This window comes from Podarcis liolepis, assembly GCF_965112155.1.
Source record: "Podarcis liolepis genome assembly, contig: HAP1_SCAFFOLD_22, whole genome shotgun sequence".
In the NCBI taxonomy this organism is placed as follows: Eukaryota; Metazoa; Chordata; class Lepidosauria; order Squamata; family Lacertidae; genus Podarcis; species Podarcis liolepis.
Window position 1 is genome coordinate 4,915,137 of NW_028148947.1, and position 13,386 is coordinate 4,928,522.

The 13,386-nt window shown below is 45.3% G+C and overlaps 1 long non-coding RNA gene across 1 annotated transcript in view; it reads right to left on the reverse strand.

Moving 5' to 3' along the window:
- LOC310698971 overlaps positions 1 to 13,386 on the reverse strand; it is a 60,084-nt gene that overhangs the window by 5,300 nt on the left and 41,398 nt on the right. The window contains exon 2 of the long non-coding RNA XR_014521863.1: positions 9,769 to 12,196. This is a non-coding gene — a long non-coding RNA (uncharacterized lncRNA). The remainder of the gene's footprint in view (positions 1 to 9,768; positions 12,197 to 13,386) is intronic.

The following is a 13,386-nucleotide window of genomic DNA, read 5'->3' on the forward strand; positions in this document are numbered from 1 at the left end:
GAGGAATGGAGGAAAACAGAAATCCGGCCTGAGAACGAAGGTCCCTGTCAAGAGAATGGCCAAGATCTCCTCAGGTGAGGATGAAAGGGGAGGCAGGGAAAAGCAAAGAGCCCCTGAAAACATCCCCACACTCGGGAAGAAGTTGTCGGCCAAACCCCTGCACGGAAGTGTATCTGCAGGAAGACGGTCAGCACTTTTCTATTGGATGGGTGTCACTGAGCAGAGTTTTCAATGGAGATGGTGTATCCTGACTAAGTGGGGGAAACAGAACGGGAGAGCATTTGGGTGTGGAGGATGTCATGCAGATACAGAACTGGACTTGCGTATTTGACGGGGTGAGCTCCCGTTGCTCGGTCCCTGCTGCTGCCAACCTAGCAGTTCCAAACCACGTCAAAGTGCAAGTAGATAAATAGGTACCTCTCTGGAGGGGTGGTAAACGTTGTTTCTGTGTGATGTTCTGGTTTCGCCAGAAGTGGCTTAGTCATGCTGGCCACATGACCTGGAAAAACTGTCTGCGGACCAATGTTGGCTCCCTCGGTCAGTAAAGCCAGATGAGTGGCACCCCCACCCCCAGAGTTGCTCGTGACTGGACTTAACTGTCAGGGGTCCTTTACCTTTACCTTTTTAAAAGCACTGCACACTGCCATGCGATGTGAAAGTGCTTCATCTTATCAATGGTCACAACTCCTGAAATGAATGGATGGCTCCAATGCTCCATTTGTTGCCTTCCTTCAAACATTAACATTTGTGTATGTTCTAAGATGTTTAAAATAGTCAAAAAGATGACAGCTTTTAATTCCTCTGAATTTGATATCTCCTTTAGATTTTTAAAGGCTGGCTCCCAAAGTTATTTAGGCCCATTGCTTGGCCGAATGTTAATCACACACACACGCTTCAGTGGAAACTGCATGCAGCTGAGCAGCTCACATTCAGAGCATCAACACAGAAAGGAACAGAAAGAAAGCAACACAAATACCGTATTTTTTGCTCTATAAGACTCACTTTTTCCTTCATAAAAAGTAAGGGGAAATGTGTGTGCGTCTTATGGAGCGAATTCAGGCTGCGCAGCTATCCCAGAAGCCAGAACCGCAAGAGGGATTGCTGCTTTCACTGCGCAGCGATCCCTCTTGCGGTTCTGGCTTCTGAGATTCAGAATATTTTTTTTCTTGTTTTCCTCCTTTAAAAACTAGGTGCGTCTTGTGGTCTGGTGCGTCTTATAGAGCGAAAAATACGGTATTTTGATGGAAGTGTCTTAGGAAAGCCATTTTAAATCATGGACACCTAGGTTCTGAAAATGGTGTTGCCTGTATTGGTGTGAGGGATGGGGTCCCATGGCACAAATTCCATGTGGTCCCAGTGCAAAGGAAAAGAGCTAAGATCTTCTCCCTTACTATAATGTCCAAACAAGATGGGATGGGGAAGAAGAATGAGAGGTTTGTAAGGAGTCTTCAATTATTTTGCCAAGGAAATTCTTATGTCTCATGCTATTAGCCTTTCTTGTACATGGAGATCCTTTATGAAATGTATTCAGGCCCATCAAACAAATCTGTACTGAGATACACATACTGTATCACCATTTTTACTGCTGGAACTGCTCTGAATCTGACTTCAGGAAGAACGTGTTTTAACTGTGCAGTGTCCTGGAAAAGACACGCTGCATTGGGAAAGAAGGGAACTCAGTTCCCTCCCATTTTCCACTTTCCTGATGTTCCAAATGACCAGTACCTTGGAGTTATGATTTGTGTTGTTGTCAGGATTCTAACTGGCCTGTAACTGACCAAAGAATTCTGCAGAGCAGTTGCTGCTGTGGCTGGCTGGCTGCTCAGGCGAACGTCAGCTCAGTGGCCAACCGCTCAGTCTTCTTGAGGCTCAGGAGCACCTAGCAAATACCTGCTCTGTTCCTGGCACGCTAGACTCTAGCTGAGGAAGGCATTTCACGTAAGTTTATGGATTAAACATTCCTCACTATGCCATCAGGTGTGTTTATGCTCAGTGGAAAAAGATAGGTGCAGTAAAGGTAAAGAGACTCCTGACCATTAGGTCCAGTCGTGGCCGACTCTGGGGTTTGGCGCTCATCTCGCTTTATTGGCCGAGGGAGCTGGCATACAGCTTCCAGGTCATTATTAAGCTGCTTCTGGCGAACCAGAGCAGCGCACAGAAACGCCGTTTGCCTTCCCGACGGAGCAGTACCTATTTATCTACTTGCACTTTGAAGTGCTTTCGAATTGCTAGGTTGGCAGGAGCAGGGACTGAGCAACGGGAGCTCACCCCGTCACGGGGATTTGAACCACCAACCTTCTGATCGGCAAGTCCTAGGCTCTGTGGTTTAACCCACAAAACAGAGAAATCATGAGCAGCTTCCCATCCACAACAGGTTGCTGAGGTTCTGGCCATTTTCACAGGAACAATGCAACAGTAGATGAAATCAGTAGCAGTGTGCTGGAAGAAAGTCTGAGTGTCGGCGTCTCTGGATCAGATGCCTCTACCTAACCAGGGGGTGGGAGAGAGCAGGGGAACTCTTTCTTTTGCTGCTTCTTTCTGTGCCTGGAAGGAAGAATGCAGGAGGGAGGATTTCCTTCAATGACTAGACATGCTTGCTATTCCCTCTCTCACTGCATCTTGTCTTCTCTTTTGTTTCCAGGATGTCTGCCAAGGTCTCCCCTGCTCCCCTCCTCTCCAAACCCCCCCTGCGGGTGAAAGAAGGCTCCCTGGTAGTCAGATGGCTGCGTTTAGTTTCTGGTCTCCAGCTGTGTGCATTCCTGATGGTTATTTTGGGCTTGCCCATGTGTATTGTGTCAACCCTCAGTGTCAACTGGCGAGTGTGGAGTGTGGAAGACATCGAGGGAATCGGCTCTGGAAACATCTGGATTGGAATTTGGGATGTCTGCTTTTGGAAAGACCCTTCTAACGACGGCAACTCTTTTTGGCATTGCGAAGATCTCGATGAGCAACATCCAACCCTCCCGAGGGAAATTTTTATTGCACAGGATTTAATGGCATTAGCTTCCATTATGAATTCAGTGGCCCTGGGATTAATTTCTTTTGCCTCGTACAATGTGTTCAAGCCCAGAAAACATAAGGATTTTCTCTTTCGCTTTTTTAGGCTTGGAGCTTTCCTGAACTTATCTGCAGGGATACTCGTCCTGATTTCTGTGGTCTGGAACACGTCTGCTGTCTTGCAAAATGGGGAAATAGACTTCCCTGAAACTTTTGAATTGCCTCAACTTCCCAGCGAGCAGCATATTGGACCTTCTATTTATGTAGGCTATATCGCTGCAGGTTTCCAGCTGCTGAGTGCAGCATTGGTTGGGATTGAGAGATGTTGCATCAGGAGCACCACAACAGATACATCTCTAATAGAAACTGTAGTGGTGATTACCCCAGGAAGTGCGGTGAAAAGCGAGAGTCTAACTACTTGTTCAAAGTGTGGTTCTCTGCTGGACCTGGTAATTCAAGAGAAATCCTCCACGGTGGAGATGGAGGAAAGTTGTGCAAAAGATCTTGTAATTCCAGAGGAATCCTGCACAGTAGAGATGGAGGAAAGCCGTACGCCCCAAAGCTCACCTGAAGGACATCAAAGTCCACCTGAAGTCCCAAAACATACTATTATACATGTTATACCCTACAACAGGGAGTCGTAAACTATCAGATCCAGATCAACGCAGATCGCTCCATACACCCATGGATCTGCGTGGATCAGGATATGATAGTTTTGTTTTGGGACTTCAGGTGGGCTTTGATATCCTTCAGGTGAGGAGGCCCTTTTTATGACTAGTAGTTAGTTAGTTAGTTAGTTAGTTAGTTAGTTAGTTATTAAAGATTTTGTTGATTTACAAAAGTGTGCAAGGTCTCTCTTTCATGTTTTTTCCCCCCAGGTAACATTTTTATAAATCATTTTCATTTGTTGAGACATTAGGAAGAAAAGGGGAAATAGGTGGAGGGGGGGAACGATGGGTGGGGGTGGGGTCGGGTAGCGATTTTTCTATTTTACTTACTATACGTAGGGTTTGGTGTCAGCATTGTTTGTGCAGGTTCCTTGCTGTTTGCTTGTAATTAATAAACCAATTAATAAACCAATATTAATTAAAATATTGACTCTGTTCGCATGATCTTGGCCAGTCTTAATGCACGTTCTCGTCCCGTTTTTCAGAGCCTCCTCCAGAGCAGACCCACTAAAGCCTAACCGGTGGGTCTACTCCTGTGTAGGATTCAGTTCTTGATAAGTGTGCACTTGGGTCTGGGTTAAAGGCGGATCTACACGGATCCTCATGGATCCTCCACTTTTTAAAAAATAACTCCATCAAATGCAGTGTCAAATCACACCTGGAAGGCACGCCTACAGACTGGACTATCAAAAACGTGGCTGCAGCACCACAAAAACTTGGATCCGAGGCATGGATCCTCATGAATTCATATGATTTTTATAGTGAAACAAAATAAAAACACCATGATACTGTAGACCACTTTTTAGTCTGTAAGCAGAACCAAAGAAATCACGCATCCACTGTTTCGTGCTGCCGAAATGGAGCAAAAACATGGTTAAAAAACACGGATCCTGATGGATCCTCATGATTTTTGCATTAGATCAGGCCAAAGTCACCGTCAGCTCAAATATCATGGCCATGGGCACAGTATCCACCACAAAAATCACTAATCCACGGCTTCCTGGCGACACCGTAGCCCAAAAACGTGGTTTTGAAGCACGGATCCTCATGGATCCTCACGCTTTTTGCACTAGATCAGCCCAAAGTCACTGTCAAATCACACATCATGTCTAGGGGCACAGCCTGCATCACAAAAAACTCGGATCCACGACTTTTCTGGTCATACCCTGGCCCAAAAACGTGGTTTTGAAGCACGGATCCTCCTGGATCCTCACGCTTTTTGCATTGAGCCACCCCAAACTCACCGTCAAATCACACATCATGTCCACAAAAAACTCAGATCCACGGCTTCCTGGTCTGCCCCAAACACTCAGTCTCATAACAAAAAATACTCAACGGAGTTAGGGCTGAGGGTAGGGGAAGTACAATCATGATCTTTCCAGTCCTCTAGAAGCTGACCCTTTTGGTCATTTTGATCATGGAGCCAAATATCTCTTCCCAAGTTTTAAGAGCCTAAACAAGTAAAGAACAAGCTTGCCCTTTACATGCAAAAGCCCTGAAATTCAGCCCATTGGGCAACTGATCATGGGGCTGGGAGGAGGGAGGTAAGGACTAGCACCTTCTCTGCCCTCCACCTCCAACAGCTACACCTGAAAGTTTCATGATGGGGTTCGATTTAAGAAGCTGAATGTTTATAAAGGCACTTAGCGAATTTCTGCCACGGAAATTCTGAACAGAAACACTCTGCAGGTTCAGCCCCTAACAGAAACTGCTCTACGGTCTCTGTGTTGGGAAATGGGAACAGATCTTGCTCATCACCAACCTTCCCTCCGCAAATCAGTATCACTATGAGGCTGAACTGAACAGCTTGCTCCAGAGTTTTAAGAGATACGTTTCTGGGGTGTAGTGGTTAAGAGCGGTGGACTCTAATCTGGTGAGCTGGGTTCGCTTCTCCGCTCCTCCACATGCAGCTGCTGGGTGACCTTGGGCCAATCACACTTCTCTCTGAACTCTCTCAGCCCCACCTACCTCACAAGGTGTCTGTTGCGGGGGTGGAAGGGAAAGGAGATTTTTAGCCACTTTGAGACTCCTTCAAGTAGAGAAAAGCAGGATATAAAAACCAACTCCATGAATAAGAATTCTATGGAAAAGGACCATACCTGCCATGATGATGAAAACTTCATCATCTTCATCCTGGGGAAAAATGACTATTGGGGTTCCACAAGGTTCTGCCCTGGGCCTGGTGCTATTCAATATTTTTATAAATGATTTGGATGATGGAATAGAGGGCATGCTAATCAAATTTGCAAATGACTGCAAACTGGGAGGGGTTGCTAATACACCAGAGGGTGGGTCAGAATTCAAAAATGACCTGAATAGCCTAGAGAGCTGGGCCAAAACCAACAATATGGAGTTCAGTAGGGAGAAATGTAAGGTACTACACCTGGATAGAAAAAAATGAAATGCACGGGTGGGGGACACTTGGCTTGACAACAGTACCTGTGAAAGGGATCTGGGAGTCTTAGCCAACCACAAGCTGAACATGAGTCAACAGTGTGATGTGGCAGCTAAGAACGCCAATGCAATTCTGGGCTGCATCAGTAGGAGTATAGTGTCTAGATCAAGCGAAGGAATGCTACCACACTATTCTGGTTGGTCAGACCACACCTGAAATACTGTGTCCAGTTCTGGGCACCACAGTTGAAGAAGGATATTGTCAAGCTGGAGCATGTCCAGAGGAGGGTGACCAAAATGTAAAAGGTCTGGAATCCAAGCCCTATGAGGAGAGACTTAGGGAGCTGGATTTGCTTAATCTAGAGAAGAGAAGATTAAGGAGTGACATGATAGCCATGTTTAAATATTTGAAGGGATGTCATGTTGAAGAGGGAGCAAGCTTGTTTTCTGCTGTTCTAGAGACTAGGATGCAGAATAATGGATTCAAACTATGGGAAAAGAGATTCCACCTAAACATTAAGAAGAACTTTCTGTCAGTAAGGGCTGTTGGACAGTGGAATATGCCACCTCGGAGAGTAGTGGAGTCTCCTTCTTTGGAGGTTTTTGAGCGGAGGCTGGCTGGCCATCTGTCAGGAGTGCTTTGCTTGTGTGTTCCAGCATGGTCCTTGCGGTCTCTTCCAGCTCTATGATTTTATGATTCTATGACACTAGCTAGCACGCTGCACTGTTCCATTAGATAGATATTGTTGCTATTTTTTAAGCTAAAGGTTATGTATAGCGGCCATCTATTAGTCTTTGAGCCAGTGTGGTGTAGTGGTTAAGAGCGGTGGACTCGTAATCTGGTGAGCTGGTTTCGCTTCCCCGCTCCTCCACATGCAGCTCCTCACAGGGTGTCTGTTGTGGGGAAGGAAGGGAAAGGAGATTGTTAGCTGCTTTGAGTCTCCTCAAGGGGAGTGAAAGGCGGAATATCAAGTCCAAACTCTTCTTCCAAACTCTTTGTAATAGTGACATTTCCCATAAATATGCTGAGACACAACTGAATAATGTTATAGATTTCAATGGGATTCATGGAAGGGCTAAGTTTATTCAGCAGTTTAAATGAATGGGGCATGGAAGGGCTTAACTGGTTCTTAAGCAGGGCCAAAACGTGGGGGAAGGAATCTTCAGTCTCTGCAGAAAACAGCAGGCACAACAACATTTTGTATGGAATGCAGAGCCAGTTCTTCTCATAAGCAAGGAAGGGGAGCCCCTGACTGAGGTGCTGGATGCACCACTAGAGCTGGTGGCATGGTGTGAGTACCAAGGTTGGTTTTGCTCTCTGCATTTTTCCTGAAGTTGTTGAGCTGTGAAAATCATGCCCACTGCCCCCTAGAAGGCTGGGAACCATTTTGGGATTCAGGAAGGGTCACCTCGGATAATGTTAAGAGACGGTTTGTTAAGATCCTTGCAAGCATTTTGCCGGCCACAGCTAATAGAGAGATGCCGTGATAGTTTCCACAATCAGTTCTGACACCTTTTTAAAAAGAGATTGATAATTTTGGCATCCCTGAAGTCTGCTGGGATCGCTTCTCTCTCCCAGGTTTTTTAAATGCGCTTGTGAAGTTGTTGTGTAAGTTCAATTCCACCCGCTTGGAAGATTTCAGCAGGTATCCCATCAGGTCCACTGGCTTTGTTGTTTTTCACTTGGTTAATAGCTGTACACAACTCTCCCAGATTTGGAGATACAGCAAGCTCATCTCTAATTTGTTTTTGCGGGATTTGTGAGAGGATCTCAGCAGCTATGGGGGAGTTGTGATTAAGGAGATGTTGGTAGTGTCCTTTCCAGCACAGTGCAATAGCTTCTTTTAGAAGTGTGGTACCATCTGCTGAGCGTAGGGGGCATATGCCATGATTTATTGGTCCATAGATGGTCTGTGTGGCTTTAAAGAAACTCTGTGCATCATGAGTGTCGGATAAGTGCTGGATCGCTTTTGCTTTTTTTAATCCACCAGGTGTTTTTTAGTTCTCTGGTTCTTAGCAAGCAGTGAATTGCCAGGACATGGAAGCCCCCTGGTGATGAAATCACTCTTTCCACCCACCCACCCCCCTTTCAAAAATGTGCATGGAATGAATGAGATGGCATTCAAATCTATTCTTTTAAAAGCATATTTTCAATTATTATTGGGTCCATTCTGACAAATATTGGGTCCATTCTCTCACTTTTGACCCTTCTTGATTCCCTCATTCCTGGGGGTTGGACTAGATGACCCATGGGGTCCCTTCCAACTCTTCCATTCTACAATTCTCTCACCTACAATTCTGACACCCCCTTCAGGTTGTACCAATCATACCAGCAGATAAACCGCATTTTTGCCAGTTGATTGTCTTTTTTTAGGGGGTAGAACGGAGCGTGGGTTTGTTTTAGAGGTTTTTGTTAGGATGTCCTGACGTCCAGTGGATGGGGAACGCCTGACAGCTGACGTTACACTCCCAACATCCACTTAAAAGCCATATGGTACCTTAAACGCTTCCCCCCAAAGGATTCTGGGAGCTCTAGTGCTGAGAGCCGTTTGGAGACCCCCTATTCCCCTCCCAGAACTACCATTCCCAGAGTTCCCTGGGAAGTTGTGGGCATCTCTTTCGAGAGGCAATGGAGTGTGCCTCTGGGGGGTGAACTCAAGGGTTTTCAGCAGGCACTAGAAGGAAAAATGAAGGAGACGCCTGCGAGAAGCCAAGTTACAGGGAACCAAGCAGAGGCCTTCTCAGTGGTGGCGCCTTCTTCATGGTGATCCACTACTGCTTTAAGGGAGGTCTTGGAATAAGTAGCTTTCTTGCTGATCCAAAACACCCACCCACCCCACTCACACATGAAAACAATGACCACCACAGCCGACTACAAATGAATAACCACACCCTAGGCCAACCCCAACCTCTCTCACCACCAAAGGAACACAAGCGAACAGCAAAGAACCTGCACAAACAACACTGACACCAAACCCTACATATAGGAAGTAAAATTGAAACATCGCCACTGCTGCTAGAAACTATTCCCCCTCCCCACCCATCCCACTTCTAATGCAAACGCCCTTCCTCAATCAAGATGGGATTTCAGCTCAGAGAGTTGGACAGCTTGGGGGTTTCAGCAGGAAATCCAAGGCAGCCCCCTGCCTGAATGAGACTGGATTCCCCTGCTAAAACGAAGAAGGGGGACTGTTTAGGAGACAAACCCGCTTCTGAATCAGGAAGGGGTTTGCTTGGAATCCCGCCCAACTGAGCAGAATTTAAGCCCTGCTCATCGGCTGACGTTGAAAACCAGACATCGCCCGGCCCTGGGCAGGATGGCACACTGAGCCTCCTCACTTCTGTTCAAAGGAGGCTGAAAACGGGGGGACATGCTTTTATCATTTCGTCGTCTTGTTTATTTCTATGCTCTTTTAGATGTGGCTTCATAGCTGAGAGGGGGATTTGAACCCCGGTGCCTCCCAGGTCCTAATCTGGCAGTCTAACTGTTGGACCTGCTCCATGTCTGCTATTGGGTCCCCGGAGCGCAGATTCATACAGCGTGGCAATCAACCTTGCAGGATTCAAAAGGATTTATTTGAAATGCATATGCAGGAGAAAGGCACAGCGCCATAAGCTCGCAATCTGCACACCCCAGTCAGGATGCGCCCACTTTTTATAGACTATACCAAAACAACAACAACAACAAAAACAGAGCGTGAGACTTTACATTCTTATCCAATCAGGCTCTAACTTTCCATGTTTCTCCTTTTGAAGCTTAACACTTCCTAATTTACTCATTCTTTGTTTGTCTGCCTGCTTATGGCCTTGTCCGTCTTGTAACAGTGGCTTTGATAACAGCATGCTGAAATTTCTATTTCTGAGGCCCTTCAATTGGAGTCTATAACAGCCTGGAGGGCCACAGATGCCCCATATTCTCTGGCTCTGAGATTGCCCAAAGTTTCCTTTCTCTCCCTTGTGGTGCAAAAAGAAAAATGCCCATGACAAAATGTGACATTTTTGGCTCTTTGGAGACGGTTCTGGTTCCCTCTCTCTCTCTTTTCATTTAAAGGAGTCTCATCCCTTTTCCCACCCAACTTCCTCCTGCACACAGCTTCAAGATTTCCATGAAGAACCAACCAACCAACCAACCAACCCATAATTGGAATTTACGAGATTAAGGAGATAATTTATTTTTATATAATGAAAAGAGATGGGAGGATAATTGCGCAAGGCAAGAATATATAGGATGGCAAAAATCAAAAGAAACATTATGATTTGAGTTCTTAAAATAACAACAACACATGCCTCCTCAGTGGATTTCAGAACAAATATGTCTCTCTCTTTTTAAATTACCCAAACACTATAATGCAAGGAGTTGTAGTGATAGGCTTCGGCCTATCCTGCCTAGCTTGACTCTCCTCAGCTTTGATGCAATACATTTTTTTCTGAGGGCTAATATTACCAGACTTTTCTCCTCCAGCTCTACAATTAAAACTTTTGTGGCCAAATTTTCCACATCCCCAGCATTGAACTTCTTTGGGATTTGTATAATTTGTTTTCCACCCTTTCTCCTCAGTGAGACTGGTGTTGGCTTGGGCCTTGTCATTTTGCCCCTTTGACAATGGCCTCTTTCCCTTGTCTTTCTCTGAAGAGGGGTTTCCCTTTGCTTGTTGGAATTTATTTCTGTTAGTCCCCCACACTTTCCCACCAAAACTTGGTTCATTGAACCTATGGTCCCTTATTTCATTTATTTGGTCAGCTAAGTTAGCGGCTTCTTGAAGTGATTGAGGGTGTCTTTCCTTTATAAGATATTTTAATTGGTCGTTTATTGTTTCATAAAATTGTTCCAGAGCAAATGCTTCTCTGATTTTTGGAACAGAGGCTGCCCTCTCCTGTTCTAACCATTTTGTGAGGTAGTTTGAGATTTTCTCCCCAAGCTCCAGGTGTATTGTTTTTCCCACCGAATCCCACCACTTGCCTACCACTTCTGTGGTGACAGGTAGGGATGTTATTCCACCGCAGGTACGGTTGTGATCCCACTGCTGCCACCAATTTTGTGGCGATCACACAGGGCCCCGGGACGTTTGACGGTCTATTGACCCTGTGCCACCACTGTGATTGCTTTCTTTTTTTGCAAATGCTTTTTATTGAGTTTTTTCACAAACAAAATAAAACAATCTTTTAGTCATCATTTGATGTCATCTTATTTACACTGCGTATATACACGCCCAGACTTCCTTCCTTCCCAGCTGCGGTTTTCTTAATATAGATCTTCTCTTACAGATTCTTATTCACTTCTATACACATCACAGGATTTATGTTAACCCTGCTGTAGTTTTTAAACTTCTACAATTAATTCTTATGTATGCCACAAATTTACCCCATTCTTCTTCAAACTTTGTCCCTTTTTGGTCCCGGATTTTATACGTCCTTTTAGCTAATTCTGTGAATTCAAAAAATTTAGCCTGCCATTCCATAACCGTTGGGGTCTGCTGTGACTTCCACTTTTGAGCTACAAGGATCCTAGCTGCTACTGGAGCATATTGGAATAATTTATGATCCTCCTTTTTTACTTCCTCCCCTATTATCCCTATTAAAAAAGCCTCCAGTTTTTTCGGGAATGTATACTTAAAAAGTTTCTTCAGTTCATTATATATAAAGTCCCAAATTTTTTTCATCTTTTCACACTCCCGCCACACGTGGCCACCACTGTGATTGCTTTCTTGGCTGCCACCACCCCGCTTCTCACAGGGACACACACGGAGTCCAGACAGTTGTTAACATTAACAAATAATCAAGTTTATTCTTAAATGCAGGAACAAGCGTATGGTTTCAGTTTATTTTTCTCTTCTCAGTTTCTTAACTTTAGTTCCTAACAACTCCAAACTGATTATTCCAACTATGACTCTCCCTAACAATTCCTCTCACTCTCTCACAATACAACTTGACCAACCCACTGCCTATTCCTCCCTTTTCCTTCTCCAACTCCCAAATCTCAACTGTCAAAACCTCCCACTCTAAGTTTTACTCTCCCCTTGCATTCTCACTGGCCAATCACATCACACCCATTTTAACCCTTTCCTTATGACCCATCCTAGGAGGCAAACGCCACAGCCATACACCCCAAAGCTCACCTGAAGGACATCAGAGCCCACCTGATGTCCCCAAACATACGATTAGACATGTTTAATTAAAGGAATCACATGTCTAATCGTATGTTTGGGGACATCAGGTGGGCTCTGATGTCCTTCAGGTGACGAGGCCTCTTTTTTATGACTAGTATTTATTTATTTATTAAAGATTTTGTTGATTTACAAAAGTGTGCAATGTCTCTCTCTCGTGTCCGTCCGTCCCCCCCATGAAACACATTTACAAATCATTTTCATTCGTAGAGACATTAGGAAGAAAAGGGGAAAGAGGTGGAGGGGGGAAAGATGGGTGGGGTGGGGTCTGGTGGCGATTTTCATATTTTACTTCCTATATGTAGGGTTTGGTGTCAGCGTTGTTTGTGCAGGTTCTTGGCCGTTCGCTTGTGTTCCTTTGGTGGTGAGAGAGGTTGGGGTTGGCCTAGGGTGTGGTTATTCATTTGTAGTCGGCTGTGGTGGTCTTTGTTTTCATGTGTGAGTGGGGTGGGTGGGTGTTTTGGATCAGCAAGAAATCTACTTATTCCAAGACCTCCCTTAAAGCAGTAGTGGATCACCATGAAGAAGGCGCCACCACCGAGAAGGCCTCTGCCTGCTTCCCTGTAACTTGGCTTCTCGCCGGCGTCTCCTTCGTTTTTCCTTCTAGCGCCTGCTGAAAACCTTTGATTTCACCCCCCCAGAGGCCCACTCCATTGCCTCTCGAAAGAGATGCCCACAACTTCCCAGGGAACTCTGGGAATGGGAGTTCTGGGAGGGGCATAGGGGGTCTCCAAACGGCTCTCAGCACTACAGCTCCCAGAATCCTTTTGGGCGAGGCGTTTAAAGGTACCATATGGCTTTTAAGTGGATGTTGGGAGTGTAACGTCAGCTGTCAGGCGTTCCCCATCCACTGGACGTCAGGACATCCTAACAAAAACCTCCAAAACAAACCCACGCTCTTTTCTACCCCCTAAAAAAAGACCATCAACTGGCAAAAATGCGGTTTATTTGCTGGTATGATTGGTACAACCTGAAGCGGGTGTCGGAATTGTAGGCGAGAGAATTGTAGAACGGAAGAGTTGGAAGGGACCCCATGGGTCATCTAGTCCAACTCCCAGGAATGAGGGAATCAAGAAGGGTCAGAAGTGAGAGAATGGACCCCATATTTGTCAGAATGGACCCAATAATAATAAAAAATATGCTTTTTTAAAGAAAAAATTGAA